Source organism: Vicugna pacos, unplaced genomic scaffold, assembly GCF_048564905.1.
Source record: "Vicugna pacos unplaced genomic scaffold, VicPac4 scaffold_19, whole genome shotgun sequence".
Classification (NCBI taxonomy): domain Eukaryota; kingdom Metazoa; phylum Chordata; class Mammalia; order Artiodactyla; family Camelidae; genus Vicugna; species Vicugna pacos.
In genome coordinates, this window is record NW_027328740.1 from 63,367,460 (window position 1) to 63,380,723 (window position 13,264).

The 13,264-nt window shown below is 45.2% G+C and overlaps 1 protein-coding gene across 2 annotated transcripts in view; it reads left to right on the forward strand.

Moving 5' to 3' along the window:
• The window catches only part of LOC140693130 (trafficking protein particle complex subunit 9-like), a 101,760-nt gene that overhangs the window by 51,562 nt on the left and 36,934 nt on the right, over window positions 1-13,264 (forward strand). The window lies entirely within an intron of this gene.

Below are 13,264 nucleotides of genomic sequence, written 5' to 3' on the forward strand. Positions count from 1 at the left end.
AGTATGGGACAGAGCAGGGAAATGTTCCTCCTCACTTTGTCCCTGTGATTAAGTCAATGGCCCCGCTTTGCCACGGAAGTGCAGACGAGCCTTCTGGGCTGCCTACCCCCCCCCGTTCTGCTCTGTTTCCCCGTGTGTCCATCGTGCTGTCCCTCGGGCAGAAGAGTGTGAGATGCCTTTGCCGAGAAGTGGTCCCCCTTTGCTGGGGAGAGTGAGGGAAGTTCTGTCCCCCCGGCCTACGGCCTCGGGCCTTGAGTCCGAAGAGCGCTGATGGCGGTCCCACAGGTGACGGTCGTAGGACCTGGCACGTGCTGCCGGGTCGGCTGTGAAGGCGGTGCTCTGTGTTTCTTGAACTTACTTAAGATCAGATCCTACTTTCTGGTTGTTGGTAAGTTGGAGGAGAAGATGCCAGAGAATTGATAAAATGAATGTAGAGACCAGCCCTGTGAGTGATAGGAACAGGGGACCTGAGTCCCACCTGTGTGAGGTGCCTACCGGGATCTGGACGAATTTTCTGTTCCTCCCAGACATACCTCTATGGCTTACGGAAGGGGCAAGTCATGTCGTGGCCATGATCTGTACTTGTCCTAACAGGGCCCTGTGATCTACATGTCCGCAGCCCCTTCTGCTCCTTGGAGATGTGGTGTCAGGTTTAGGAGCCTGGGCACTTCTGAGGGCATAGCTGCCAGCACCGTGCTAAACCAAGGCTGGCTCGGTTCACCTCACATGTCACCACGTGCTGAGCCCCCAGGCATAAGTCAAGGTAGGTACATCGGTGCAATATAAGCAGGGACCACCTTTTCCCCCTGGACAGACTGGTGGGTGAGCAGTGGAAGCCCGGAGCCTTGCCCCAGGCCCCTGGCCAGTGCCTATTCTTTTGTCATAGGAGGCACTGTTGACATTTTTGTTCAGTAACTGCTTGGCTCTGAGTCTACAGACCCACCAGAGAATGCCAGCTTTTTTTTGCCTTTTGAAGTCTACCCTTGGGATTTGGTGGAGTAGCTGGATGTGTGCTTAGCCCATAGTGGTTGAAACTGTCCCCATTGTTTACCCAGAACCTCGTGTACCAGGCATGGCTCCCGGCATCAAAATACAGCAGCGCATTAAACCTTCCTCCTAGTGGGTTTTTTCTGTTCTGGTACCATAAGGGCTTAGCCAGCATCTTAACGTCAGTGAGTTAACGCGGCCAGTGAGCTCGAGTCAAGCACGTTCTCTTCCAGTCACTTTTACTCCATTGTTGCTTTTGCTATTCCACAGTCATTAATTTTTTAAACAATGCTTTCGTTTAGGACCAGAGCCTAATTCTCTCCTTCTGCACTTGGTGGAAGTGAGCCTGAAATGCGACCACAATTTGTAGCTCAAAAGCTGCCTAGACGCATGTAGGTGGAGTTTTGTTTTGGGGCGCTGAACACGTTGGGGTCCCCCAGCAGCGCCGCTCCCCACAGGCCCCTGCCTTCCCTGGAGCAGGAAGTGAGGGTGGGTCTCACCGTCCCCGCGTCCCTGGCCTCACACACTCACGTAAATTCTTGTACATGCTGTCAAACACATTTTTGTTCTTGTGTTTTTCTAATTTTCTCTTGTTCCTCTTTTCATTTTTCTTCATTCCTCTTTTCTCTTGTACTGCCCAGTGAGCATTTTGTTGCTTCTGAAAATGTGGGCTGTGCACACCCTGCATTGGGAATAGCCAGATTGCACTCCGTAATGTCTCCATCGCTTTAAAAAGCAAAAACTTAACAGCTGCCTTTATCCATGTGTTATCCTAGTAGTCTTTTTATTTTCTAAATTTGTGGAATATTTGCTTTGTTAGCACATCACCCACTGGTGTTTGATAGCTGTTAAAATCCCTGCTTTGAGGGACCTGTTTCGTCCTTCTTATATTTGGTGACAAATGCGCCCTTATTAAATTTGTTTGATTGTTTTGAAGAAGTGAGACGCGAATTGATTTAGGCGGCTGCTGAGGGATACTTTTCATGGAGTATTTAAACTTGGAAAGTCAAAGACTGCAGCATCTTGCTCGATTCCTGCTTTTCCACAAACGTGCTCGGCACGCGGTTCCTTGCTGTCGTTGTGTGACGTGCGTGATGGCGCTTCCTGGCCGGTGGTCACTGGTGAGAAAGTGGCTGGCTCGGGGGTGAGCAGCTGCAGGGGAAGCTGTTGGAGGAAGCAGTTAGTATTTTTTTTTTTTTTTGCATTCAACTTACCCGTGCCATTTACTTTACTTTGCCTCCATAAAGGGGCAGAAGTGGGTCTAAAATCCATGCCACTATTTTGTTCCCTTTACGAGGGTGGTTTTTCTGAGTATGAGGACAACATGGCCTTCTCCTAAGTAGCTGGCTCACCTGGATCTGTTGGGCACAGGGACTGCTAAAAGGACCGTAGCTTCCTCTATTCTCCAGCCAGTGGGCTTTCAGAGCCGGGTTTGTGGTTTGCCTCAGCAGCCGTACAGACCTCCCTGCCCCGGCCTTTACTTTTAACCCATTATGGCATTAAATAGCTGAATCCGTTTTTGTTGCAGCTGACGCCCTCCACTGACGGCCGTGTCGTTAGTTTGTGGTAGTCAGTCTCCAACACCCCAGTCAACCGTGAAGGAAGATGATTTGGCCGACCTAGGACCTTGGATTCTCACCCTAACCATGGTTCATCTCATCCGGTGGAAGGGTTTGGCCACCACCACCATGCTGACTATGAGGCCTTGTTTCTCCTTTCATGCTCTGGTCCAAATGTGGACACTTCATTTTTCACTGAATTTGTCTCGCTTGAGGCAGGCCAGAATATCTGAATGAGTCCATCACATTCTGGGTGGGGAACAGAACAGAAGTAAGTGTCGCAAGTAGATGGAGTCTAGGCTGTCCGGGTTGGCAAAAGCAGGCTGGGATCTGTGATGGCTGGGCTGTGCCCTGGACACAGGCTTTTCCTGTGGCTCCCGAGAGCCCAGGAGTTGGAGTGAGAACAGCCTTCCCTGGGTTCCCACATCCTCATCTGCTCACTGGCAAGTGTTTCTGCTAATTAGGAGCTCCCTCAGACCTCGGGCCCTTTAAAGCTAAGACCACGGGAGAAACTTGAGTCCCTTCTCCTGGTCCTGCTTTGTGAGAATCCATTGCCTTCTGAGGTGACCCGTGGCAGGAGATGCCTCCCCTTCCAGGGAGCACCCTACGGAGCACTGTTAGTCACTGCACCATGCTGTGAGCTTGTGGGGTTACGGCCATGGTCCCTGCAGAACCACACTTGAGATGGGCTTAGTGACGGAAATAACAGGACTGATTCCAGGGCAGAGCCGGGGGGAGGGAACATTGGAAATTGAATGTGACGTTAGACACATAGGTGGGTGCTGGGGCTGTTACTAAAATGGGGAGTCTGGGAGGTACCTGCCAGGAATCGAATTCCAGAGTAAATGGTGGACATGAGGCATTTTTAAGATGCCATTTGTCATCCAAGTTAGGACTTCAATGAGGCACTCGTGTCTATGAGACGGGCTCAGGTGAAGGAGCCGGACTAGAGATACACGTTGGGAGTCGTCATTCTTAGCTGGTGTTCACAGCCTTGCATGTGAATTAGATCATCTCGAGGGCTGCAGACTGAGGCTGAGGGGGGTCAGGGCTTTGCCTGGGTTGGAGGAAAGCCCAGACCATGCAGCTTTGGTGTGTCTGTCAGCAGCGTTTGGGATTTTCACTCTAATGCCGTTTATCTTTAAGGGGCCAGGGGGTGGGCATGGCCAGCCTGGAAGAAATCTGAAGGGAGGGTCTTGGCCACATGTGTGTCTTGGGAAGTTGCAGAGGCTGCAGGGTCCGGAAGAGGAGACTCCTCAGAAGCTGGAGTTGGAGTGGGGAGTGGGGAGAAGGTAATCACACTCACCTGTGAGGGAGGGAGGCCTAGGGAGACCACACCCTACCGGACTCGCTTTCCCATGAACAGAAGTCAATCATTCAGAGTATCTGAGGTGAGAAGGGATGGGCAGCTGGAGGGGAGGCAACCTGGATAATGCTTGGTGCTTGGAAAGTTTTGGAATACTCTCCCTGAAAAATAGAGTTAAAAATACCCAGACTCTTAAGAACATTGTTAGTGACTTGGGAGGAGGCAGTTGTTTTTCTGGCCTCCTAAGGGTAAGGCATGTATCCAGGGATACACAGAAGATACGGGCAGTCTGTTCCGGGGGCTTGATCGTTACCGGGGGAACAGTGCAAGTTTAAAGGGGGAAAAGGGCAGCGGAGGGAAACAAGCCAGGCCCCGTGTCAGGTACCAGTCGGCCGCCCTACTTGCGTTTTGCATTCACATCCATGCCTCCCAGGTGGGCGGTGGCAGCCCCCTTTTGCAGATTGGGAAGCCTTCTCAGAGGGGTTAAGGAATTGATCCATTTAGCGGCCAGTAAATGCTGTAGCAGGATTCAAGCAGGGCCGTGTCAGAATTCAAGAGCATGTTCTCTCTACTATTTCCAGTACTTCCCTGTTATACCTGGAATGGTGAATTGGGTCAGTTTTGGAGCCTTTCAGAAAAAGTATGATTTATGTGCCTCAGGATTGTTTCACAAAGCTCAGTGTTCTTTGATGGTTCTGAAGCACGCAGTGCTTTTCGCCCCACAGAGGTAAGGTCTAACTCCTTTGTCGGTGACGTGGTTGCAAATGATGTACAGGTGCAAAACCACACTTCGCAGCTTCTGAAGGGAAACTCTCCAATTCTCCCTTGGTCGGCTTTCTTCCACGGATGTAACTGTGCTGCAGCATAGGCGTGAGCTTTCTGTATGGAGTGAGGGTTTAATATCCAAAGTTAGCATAAAATGGTCAGATGAAGAAAATCGATGTTGACAATTTATTTTTGGGTTTCATTAGTCAAGATATACTATCAGTTAATGGCCCATATAGCAAATGAAATTGAGTACAGGACATTGCATTTCTTACTTTCTATTTAGAGTTCTCTTACAGAATAATTTTGCCTGCTTTGGAACATCAGCTCCACCACCACGGCACCTATCAGTGTGTTGGTGTGATTGCATTTACAGAGTGAATGTAATCTGGGCTTCCTCAGCCCCAAACACTCCAGTGCAGAATCACGGGCTGTAGCCGTCTGTTAGTCACGCAAATACTTCTAAAATTATATGATTCCATAAAAGAAAGTAGAGAGAGAGAGAGATTGCCTTTATCAAATTTCCTTTCAATTCTAACTGCAAACAGTTGTTGAGCAGCTCTGGTTTCCTTTGGATAAGAATATATACATTTCTTTGCATGTAACCTGGGTTTTGGACTAGAAAACCATGTTCTTGCTGTCCGCAAGCCACAAAAATAGTAGCCAAATTGCACACGTGTGAAATAGTTTATACTTTTTTCTGAGAAAGTATCCTTGAATTTGGGACTTGGGCTGTGATTTTTGCTTTTTGCTTCCCCCACCCCTCTTGTAATCTCTCACTCCTTCCCACGTGGCCCCCAAGAGTTTGTGGTCTCAAAGGAGCGGGCAAACACCCAGTTGGTCACCATGTACTGCTGCTATAGATAGAGCCCAGACAAGACCTAAAGGACATTATCAGAGAGGACTTCCTAGAAGAAATGGGCTGTACATTCAGTTGTGAGGACAGAGTAAGAGTCAGCCAAGAGAAGGAGTCAAGAATGTGGCTCAGGTCGCAGGTGCAGCCCGGGCAGAGGCCTGGAGGCTTTTGGCGTGGGGACCCGGGGAGAGTGCCCTGTGTGGTCCAGGGTGGAGGGAGCCCCTGCTGGGGAGGACACTGGAGAGAGTCCGGGGTGTAGGGCTTTGGAAGAATTTGAGTTTTCCTAGAACTGACACAGTAGGCAGTGAAGGGTGTCAACAGAAAGTGATCCTCAGGAAAGGTACTTCTGGTTTTGTTTCTGATATTCTACAGAGAGAAGGGTCGGAACGGGCGAGAGCAGGTATGTCTGTCACTTTGAGAACCACCCCGTCATTCATTTATTCATAACACTCGCGCTTCTGTGTGTCGTGGGGAGAGAGGGTGTAGCCACATTAGTAAGCAAAATGTATTTGCTTCTTGAGAGCTTAGCATTGTCAGAAGTTGACTTAGCCTAGAATGTTCTAGGAACAGAGGAACAAATTTTGGAGGTTGGAGGGAGGGAAGGCTTCCTTGGGAAACAGTCAAAATGAGCCTGGAGGCAAGTGGGAAGTAAGAGCAGGTCAGGGGGCCCCTGAGGTCACTGGGGACCTGTGTACTGAGGTGAGGGAGGGCGAGCAGAGTCAGTGGTGGGGCTAGAACTCTACCAGGGAGCCTCTGGAGGGTTTGAAGTGGGGTTGACGTAATCAAATTTGTGATTTGGGAAGGCTGCCATGGCTCTGTGTCTGTGTGTAGTGGGGAAGAGAGGGAGGGTGCCACCAACTGGGGGATCATTAGAAGACCATTCACAGGCTGGGATATGGGCATCGGGGCTGCTTGGGGACGGCAGGGGCAGTGTGCTTGCCGGCTTTCCTTATGGGGTGCTTGTTAGCGGGGCCGCCCTAGAGGCACCATGTGGCTGGAAAAAAAGTGATGGAGGACACCACGTGGACTTTCCTCTTCTCTCCTTCCCTGCCTAGTGTGATGATCTTAGCTCAGCCAACATTTGGACCTGAAGAGCTAATTTCCAGGGTTTCCCAGGACTTTGTTGAGCTCGTTCGAGTGAGATCTGATAGGATTTAGGTTTGTGTTCAGATCTGGATGTTCACTTAGCTAGAAACGTCCTGTCGTTTCGATTTCCATAGGGGTTTTTATTCTTGATATAGATTGCTTTCTTGGTGAGAGGAAATTTAATACAGCTGTTGTCTTTTCCAAAAATAATCATATCTTTTAAGAACTTTAATATTCAAAAGAATAGGAATATATAAAATTTTTAAAGTAAGTCTTTGGTGTAGTTTCTTTGCTTTCTGAGCTAATGTGGAGTTACAGCCTTTGCATTAACTAATAGCACATCCTTGTCAGTATTTAAAGAGCTGTTAGTGAGCGCCCCAGGCCCCACCTCTCAAAGAATCTTTAAAGTTTGCTCTGAAATAGTGAGGTCATAAAGGTCTTCTTTGCAGAAATCGAACGGTTTATAATACGCAGCATTGCTCCATTTATAAAATAATAATAAGTTCAAAATTAAGAAAGTGGAGGATAATTGATTTTTTTTAAAGCCGAAACATAAACTTTCTTGTGCTAATGTTCCAACTGGAATGTTGAAAAGAAAACTCCTACTGCAATATCATCTACGTGGTATACATATATGAGTTTCACGTCTGAAAAGTAACTGCGCAGTGGTTTTCGAAGTCAGGAGCATTCCAGCTCGGTTATTGACAGTGATGATTTTCAATGGAACAGCCTAAATTTGCCTTCTTAGCTTTTTTTTTTTTTTTTTTGTAGTGAGAGGGTTGAGTAGTGCTTTTCCAGCATGATTTTAGGGCAATTTGAGGGCAGATGTCGTGTACCAGCAGTGAGATATTTCCATGCATTTTATTTTCTGGACATCACCAGGGCACATGTGGGGTTTGTGCCTGCAGGCTGGAATGCTGCAGGATTCCCTGATCCATCAACGTTATGTCTTGGAGCTGCTCCGGTCAGTGAATGATTTTCTGTGGCTTGGAGATAATGTGGTCTGATGGATATGTGCAGTTAAAATGCTATTACTTGAAATAAGAGTAACCTAGAACATTGCTCTAACAATAAAGGATGAGGGAGGAGAATTGGCTGAGCTGTTTGCAGTGGGGGGTCTTCTAAGGTGACTCCCTCACCGTGACTCCTGCCAATATCCGCCCCAGCCCTGCACGGTAGTCCTGCCGAAGCAAGCAAGCACTTTGCTCAAAAACGCACTGAATTTCCTTGTGCTTCTCTTTGTTGGCTTTTTTCTGAAAGCACATTTTACCCTTTGCTTAAATGCCATCCATGCTAGTCACCTCTTACACTCATTCTTCTGGACCTCGTCCATACATAGCTGCTGAATGAATGAACAGAATGTAGTATCTCCATGTAGTGGGACATTATTCACACGTAAGAGTGAATAAAAAAGAAAAAAAAAGAGGAAAATGAAAAATGCCACCTGTTTTGGGAAGTCCACCCTGACTGTTCAACCCACCCTTTTCCCTTTGAAACCACATCACTTATGCTCCTCTCTACTGTTTTTGATAGTACTTACCACCTTCTAATAATCTTTAAAATTTAAAAAAAAAAAAGAAAGAGATGCTGATACTACTTCAAAATGGACAAGTCTTGATAACAGCATGTTAAGTGAAAGGAAGCAGACACAAACGGCCACATATTGTTGATTTCAGTGATCTGAAATGCCCAGAAAAGGCACATGCAGAGGCAGAGAGCAGGTGATGGTTGCACGGGGCTGGGTGGAGGGGGATTAGGGAGTGACTGCTAGTGATAGGGGGATTCTTTTGGGGTGATGAAGTGTTCTGGAAATAGATGGTGGTGAGGGCTGCACAACCGTGAGTGCGCAGAAGACTGCTGAGCGCTGTCTCTGGGACTGCCTGTTGTAGGGCGGCTTTATTTTGTTCTCACCCTGCAATGTGAAGAGTCACCTTCTGCTGAGGCCGTTCTACTCCTGTGAGTGGTGAGGCTCAGAGACTTTGTAGAGTCATGTTTCTTTTTTCCCCCTGGCTGAGTGTAGGCAAAAAAATTTAAGCCTCAGAAAGTGCTCCATCTGCAGAAATGTCTTTTAGTTTTGCATGGTGTAAAAACCTTGAGAGCTTTTAATCGTTGAGGCCAGTCTGTGGGGGTAAATAGCCCATGAAGCCTGGGTGAGCCCGGGAATAGCCGCGCTTCCCTCCCAGACACGGGTGGGGATTTCACCCCCGTTCAGGCAGTGAAGGACCCAGACCCGTGAGCGGAGTTGACAGTCGTGAATATTTACCTGTATCTGCTGCTTCATCTTGGATATTAATTTCAAGCTGAGTCAGTTTGCGGAAGCAGCCTCATCCTACATCAGGAATTTATAGTATCTGCTCTTTGGGGTGAAGACCTGACAGACTGCCTTGAATTAATATCTCAGATTCCTTTGTCAAAAGCAGAACAGCAGAAATACAGACGTCCTTTAATGCCAGTGTGACCTGGAACGGGTTTAGTCTCTGTGCCTCAGTGGCCTTATCTGTGGGTGGTGAAGATGAAAACAGTGCGCCCCTCAGAGGGGCTGGTGAGGGGGGAATGAGAAGCACAAATGGAGGACTTAACACTAGATGCTCATGAATGACCGAATTTAGTGCTCTCAGCCTGGTGAGGCCTCAGTTGCAGAGATGTCAGAACAGAGCATTCCTAGCCGGAGCTTGATCCGTGATGGCAGCTGTTATGATCAGTATCACCACTGTGCATTATCAGGTAATTTTAAGACTTGGTTATATGAATTCATGAATAATGTTAAAAGACTAGACATCTCAGATCCAGTTTACATAGTCCTCAAGATTTCTTCTGAGAAATGGGTGGTTTCTTCCCCATCTTAAATCTTAGATGAGTCTCTAAAAAATTCTGTATTCCTCCATCTTTTTGCTTTAATTCTCCATTTCTTAAAAAACAAAGTTTTTAAATGGAGTTAATGGGGACTGAACTGAGTGCCTCCTGCATGCTAAGCACATACTCTCCCAAATGAGGTATAATCTCCTCCATGACTTTTTTTCAAATTTACCTTCTTAGTTTACAGAGGTCTGAGGCCTCTAATTCTTTTTTTGGAGACTTGTCCATGAACCTGTAAATCTATAATTAATGGACAAAATTTGGTTTATTTAAAAAATCAATAGAATATTCTGCAATCCATCCAAAAAGAAATGCTCATTGACTTAAAATGTTTCTCCTTTAAGGTGATTTCTCCTGTTTGGTCGAGATTAATTTATCAACAGGCATCCTCATCATCATAATGACCAAACTCGCTGTGAGTGGACACCTACCTAAGGCTAAAATGCTTTCCTCATGTTTTAATTCATAGCAGGTGTTTGAGGGTAGGTATCAGTGTCTCCATTTTTGCAGCTGAGCGATTGAGACTTGGGCAGCTTGTCCCAAATTACACGCAGCTGGCGGTGGCTAGCTTGGTGCTGGAACCCAGGCTGTACAGGATGCATTCTTAATTACTCCTCTAATCAGCCTCCCGTTAAGTGGTTACCCGAACTCCTGTGATTCCATAAATGGCCGATTTTAGTGATCTCAGCCTGATGAGGCCTTCAAAGGAGAGACACCATTGAGAAGGTGAGACAGAGGGCAGAAATTAAAATTGTTCATTTTCACAAATTTTTAATTCTCAGGTAATTACTTAAAAAGTTAATTTTTTTTTATTTTAGTGCTCTGTAAGCACTAAAAACAAAACATTAAAAATAATTATAGTGCAAAAGAGAAGTGGGCTCTGAAAGTCCAACCACTGCTAATGATGTTACTTGTTTTTCTCTAGTGGCCCTTATTGACAGAAATACTTACAGAAAGACTGAATTGGTTTTATGTAGTCTTAATATGGAATAAAAGATTGTCAGTGAATATTGAAAGTAAAGTCTTTACTCTTTTCTTTCCTGTTGATGAATATGTAAGTTGTTTTCATGGCTTAACTACATTTCCTCATTTGTGAAATTTGAGTAAAATCGTTTAACTTGTCTGACTGTGAGAGTTAGACGCCTTGTATACAAAGAACCCAAGAGGTGCTTAATAAAAGTGTGCTGTCATAATGACAGATATTTTAGAAGGATCAACTCTGAATACTAAAGAGTGTCGCTTCTTTCTGATGCATATTCAATATGTATATATATGATATATTTGAATATGGTTTAAAGTAACAAGGATTCATTTTTTTGTTGTTGTAGTATGAAGTTTTATTGAAATCTGTATCATTCTAGTGAGACAGGGACTAGTTAAATTGCCTTCATCAGATGACCTTGAAGATTATTTACACAGAATATGTATTGTTACAAATCAGAATTTATGTTGCCGTGTAACCATCCACTCAGACATTTAAATTCGTGGGATTCTGACCAGATCCATTAAGTTTAGTAAAATCCAAATTGATCATTTTCAGGGAATAAGCTCCTCTCTTTTGTGATTAAAGAAAATTTTGATTTTTTTCCTGCATTCTTAACAGGTTTAAAATATCAAAACTTTGATTTGACATGTCACTTTTTTAATAGAGAGAATAAATCTCATGCTGTTTTATTATGTAAATAAATGTTTTTGTATGGCAAAAACCTTGTATGATATCCTGGCTCTTTGAGAAGTATTTTGCAAGATACTTAGATAACCTAGTGTTGGAAACATACAAACGTGAATTTTATGAATATAGGCCTAGTACAGATCTGTTGGTTTTTGTTACAGTGCAAGACATGAGGCATAGGAGAGCTTTGCTGCTGATTGCCAGTACAGATCCCATGTCTCAGTTTCCCCTCCTGTAAAATGAAGTGGCTGAACTGGATTCTTTCCTCTTCTAAGATGAGTTTCCATGAGCCTATGTCTTATGTTTATATTCAGGAGTATTAGCAATATCAGATTAAATACTGAATATCCCTCCCTTCCCCCGAATCAAAGTGCAGCATGTGCTACATAAGCGTTTATTTATCTGATTCTCGTTACTGATCCTACAGGCAATTTTTGTGTTGCATCTTTCCCGGTAACCTGGAAGGTCATTTAGCCATAGGTGGCACTGTTGCACCTTCTTACAGTCTTAACTTTCCTGTTTGTAAAAGAAGGCTTAAACAACGTTATTTTATTTTGGTTTATTTGCTTAATGCTTCAGAATAGCCCAATGTCCATTATGTCTGTCTAACTGGAAAAGTTATTCTGCTTATATCTTAGATTTATTCTGTCATCTCACTGTGAACATTTCAGACTTGCTGTGCAAACAATGGCAAAATCGAGCTTTTCTTCTAGTGTTAGAAACCAGTGAGCCGGGATTTTATGAAAGAGCTAGAATCGGCATCTGGAGGACCTTAAAAGTGAAAAGTGTATTGAGTTCCCTGAGTTTTGACCCCGCCGCTGTGTGTTAATTGGTGGTTGGAGATTTGGTACATATACGAAGGGGTGTAATTTTTTGACTTTGGTTTGCCTGCACGCGCTGCCACTGAGCCACTTGAGCCTGAGTCAGTTCGTTTTGAGTTTTTCCCTCGTCTGTGAGATGGGGACATTCGTATATGATTTGTAGAATTGTGAGAATTAGAAATTATGTGCAGTGTTTACCACAGTGGGTATGTCAAGAGTGCTCATAATCTTTAGCTGGTGTTTTGTGTGAAGCCATCATTTGAGAGTCTTTGGCAATTACTAAGAAACAGGAAAATAAGAAGAGATGGTTTTATGATGAAAGATATTTGAGGAGGTTCCATACTTCCTATACACATAATTTAGCATCAGCAGAATCAGAACTGTTACACAGTCACCCTGAACCAACGTTAAGCCACAGAATTATTTGTTACTTCATATATTTTGGGGCTTAAGGAGATCCAATACTTACACACATGTTGTCTCCAGCAGCCAACTGAGAGATGACACAAAAGAGTAGACAGGCGATAAATGTCTTCTTTGTTACTGATGAAGCCAAGTTCTCCATGAACTTCAAGGCTGTGGGAAAATGCGTGTCATGATACTGTGTACCAGAAGTAGAGACTCACCCTGTCCCATGTAGCTCTGGGCCACAGCGAGCCTTCCCTTGAGAGGACCTGCCCCTTCATGCACAGGGATTTCCTGCCATGGAGCTGAGCATCCCGCGTGCTTCCCAATGGTGACCAACACTGGAGTGAAAGGAAGGGTTTCACATGCCCTGCTTGTCTCCCCGGACTCACACCTCACTCTGTTAGTGTAATGAGTGCTAGCTGTGGGCCAGGGGTGTGAAGGAAGAAGCACTCTCCATGGCCCAGAGGAGTGGTTAGGAGGCATCCCCTCCCTCAGTTTAAACAGGTGGTTGGATGGAAAATAAGGGTGCTCCCCAAGAGTTTATAAAAGGAGAAATAAGGATTTTATTTGGGACTTAGTTTAGCCAGGAAACACATTAGATGATTAGAGGGGAGACTTGTATATCACTTTGATATTAAGTTGACATTTGTTGAACACCCAAAATATGCTACATTCTTTTCTGAGGGTTTTACAGAAATGAATCCTTCAATCTTCTCAACAAGCGAGTAAGGAAGGTTTGATTGTTATCCCAGTTTTACAGTGTGGAAATTGAGGCACACAGAGGGTAATTAAGTTGGCAAAATCACAGAAATAGTAAGTTGCAGAGCTGGTATTTAAACCCTGGCTGCCTGGTTTTGAGGCTCCCAGAGATGGGCTTTTGGTGTTTAACATTATCAGCATCCCTGAATCTTTGTACATCTGTGCATCTGTTAGCCTAGAAAGGACAGG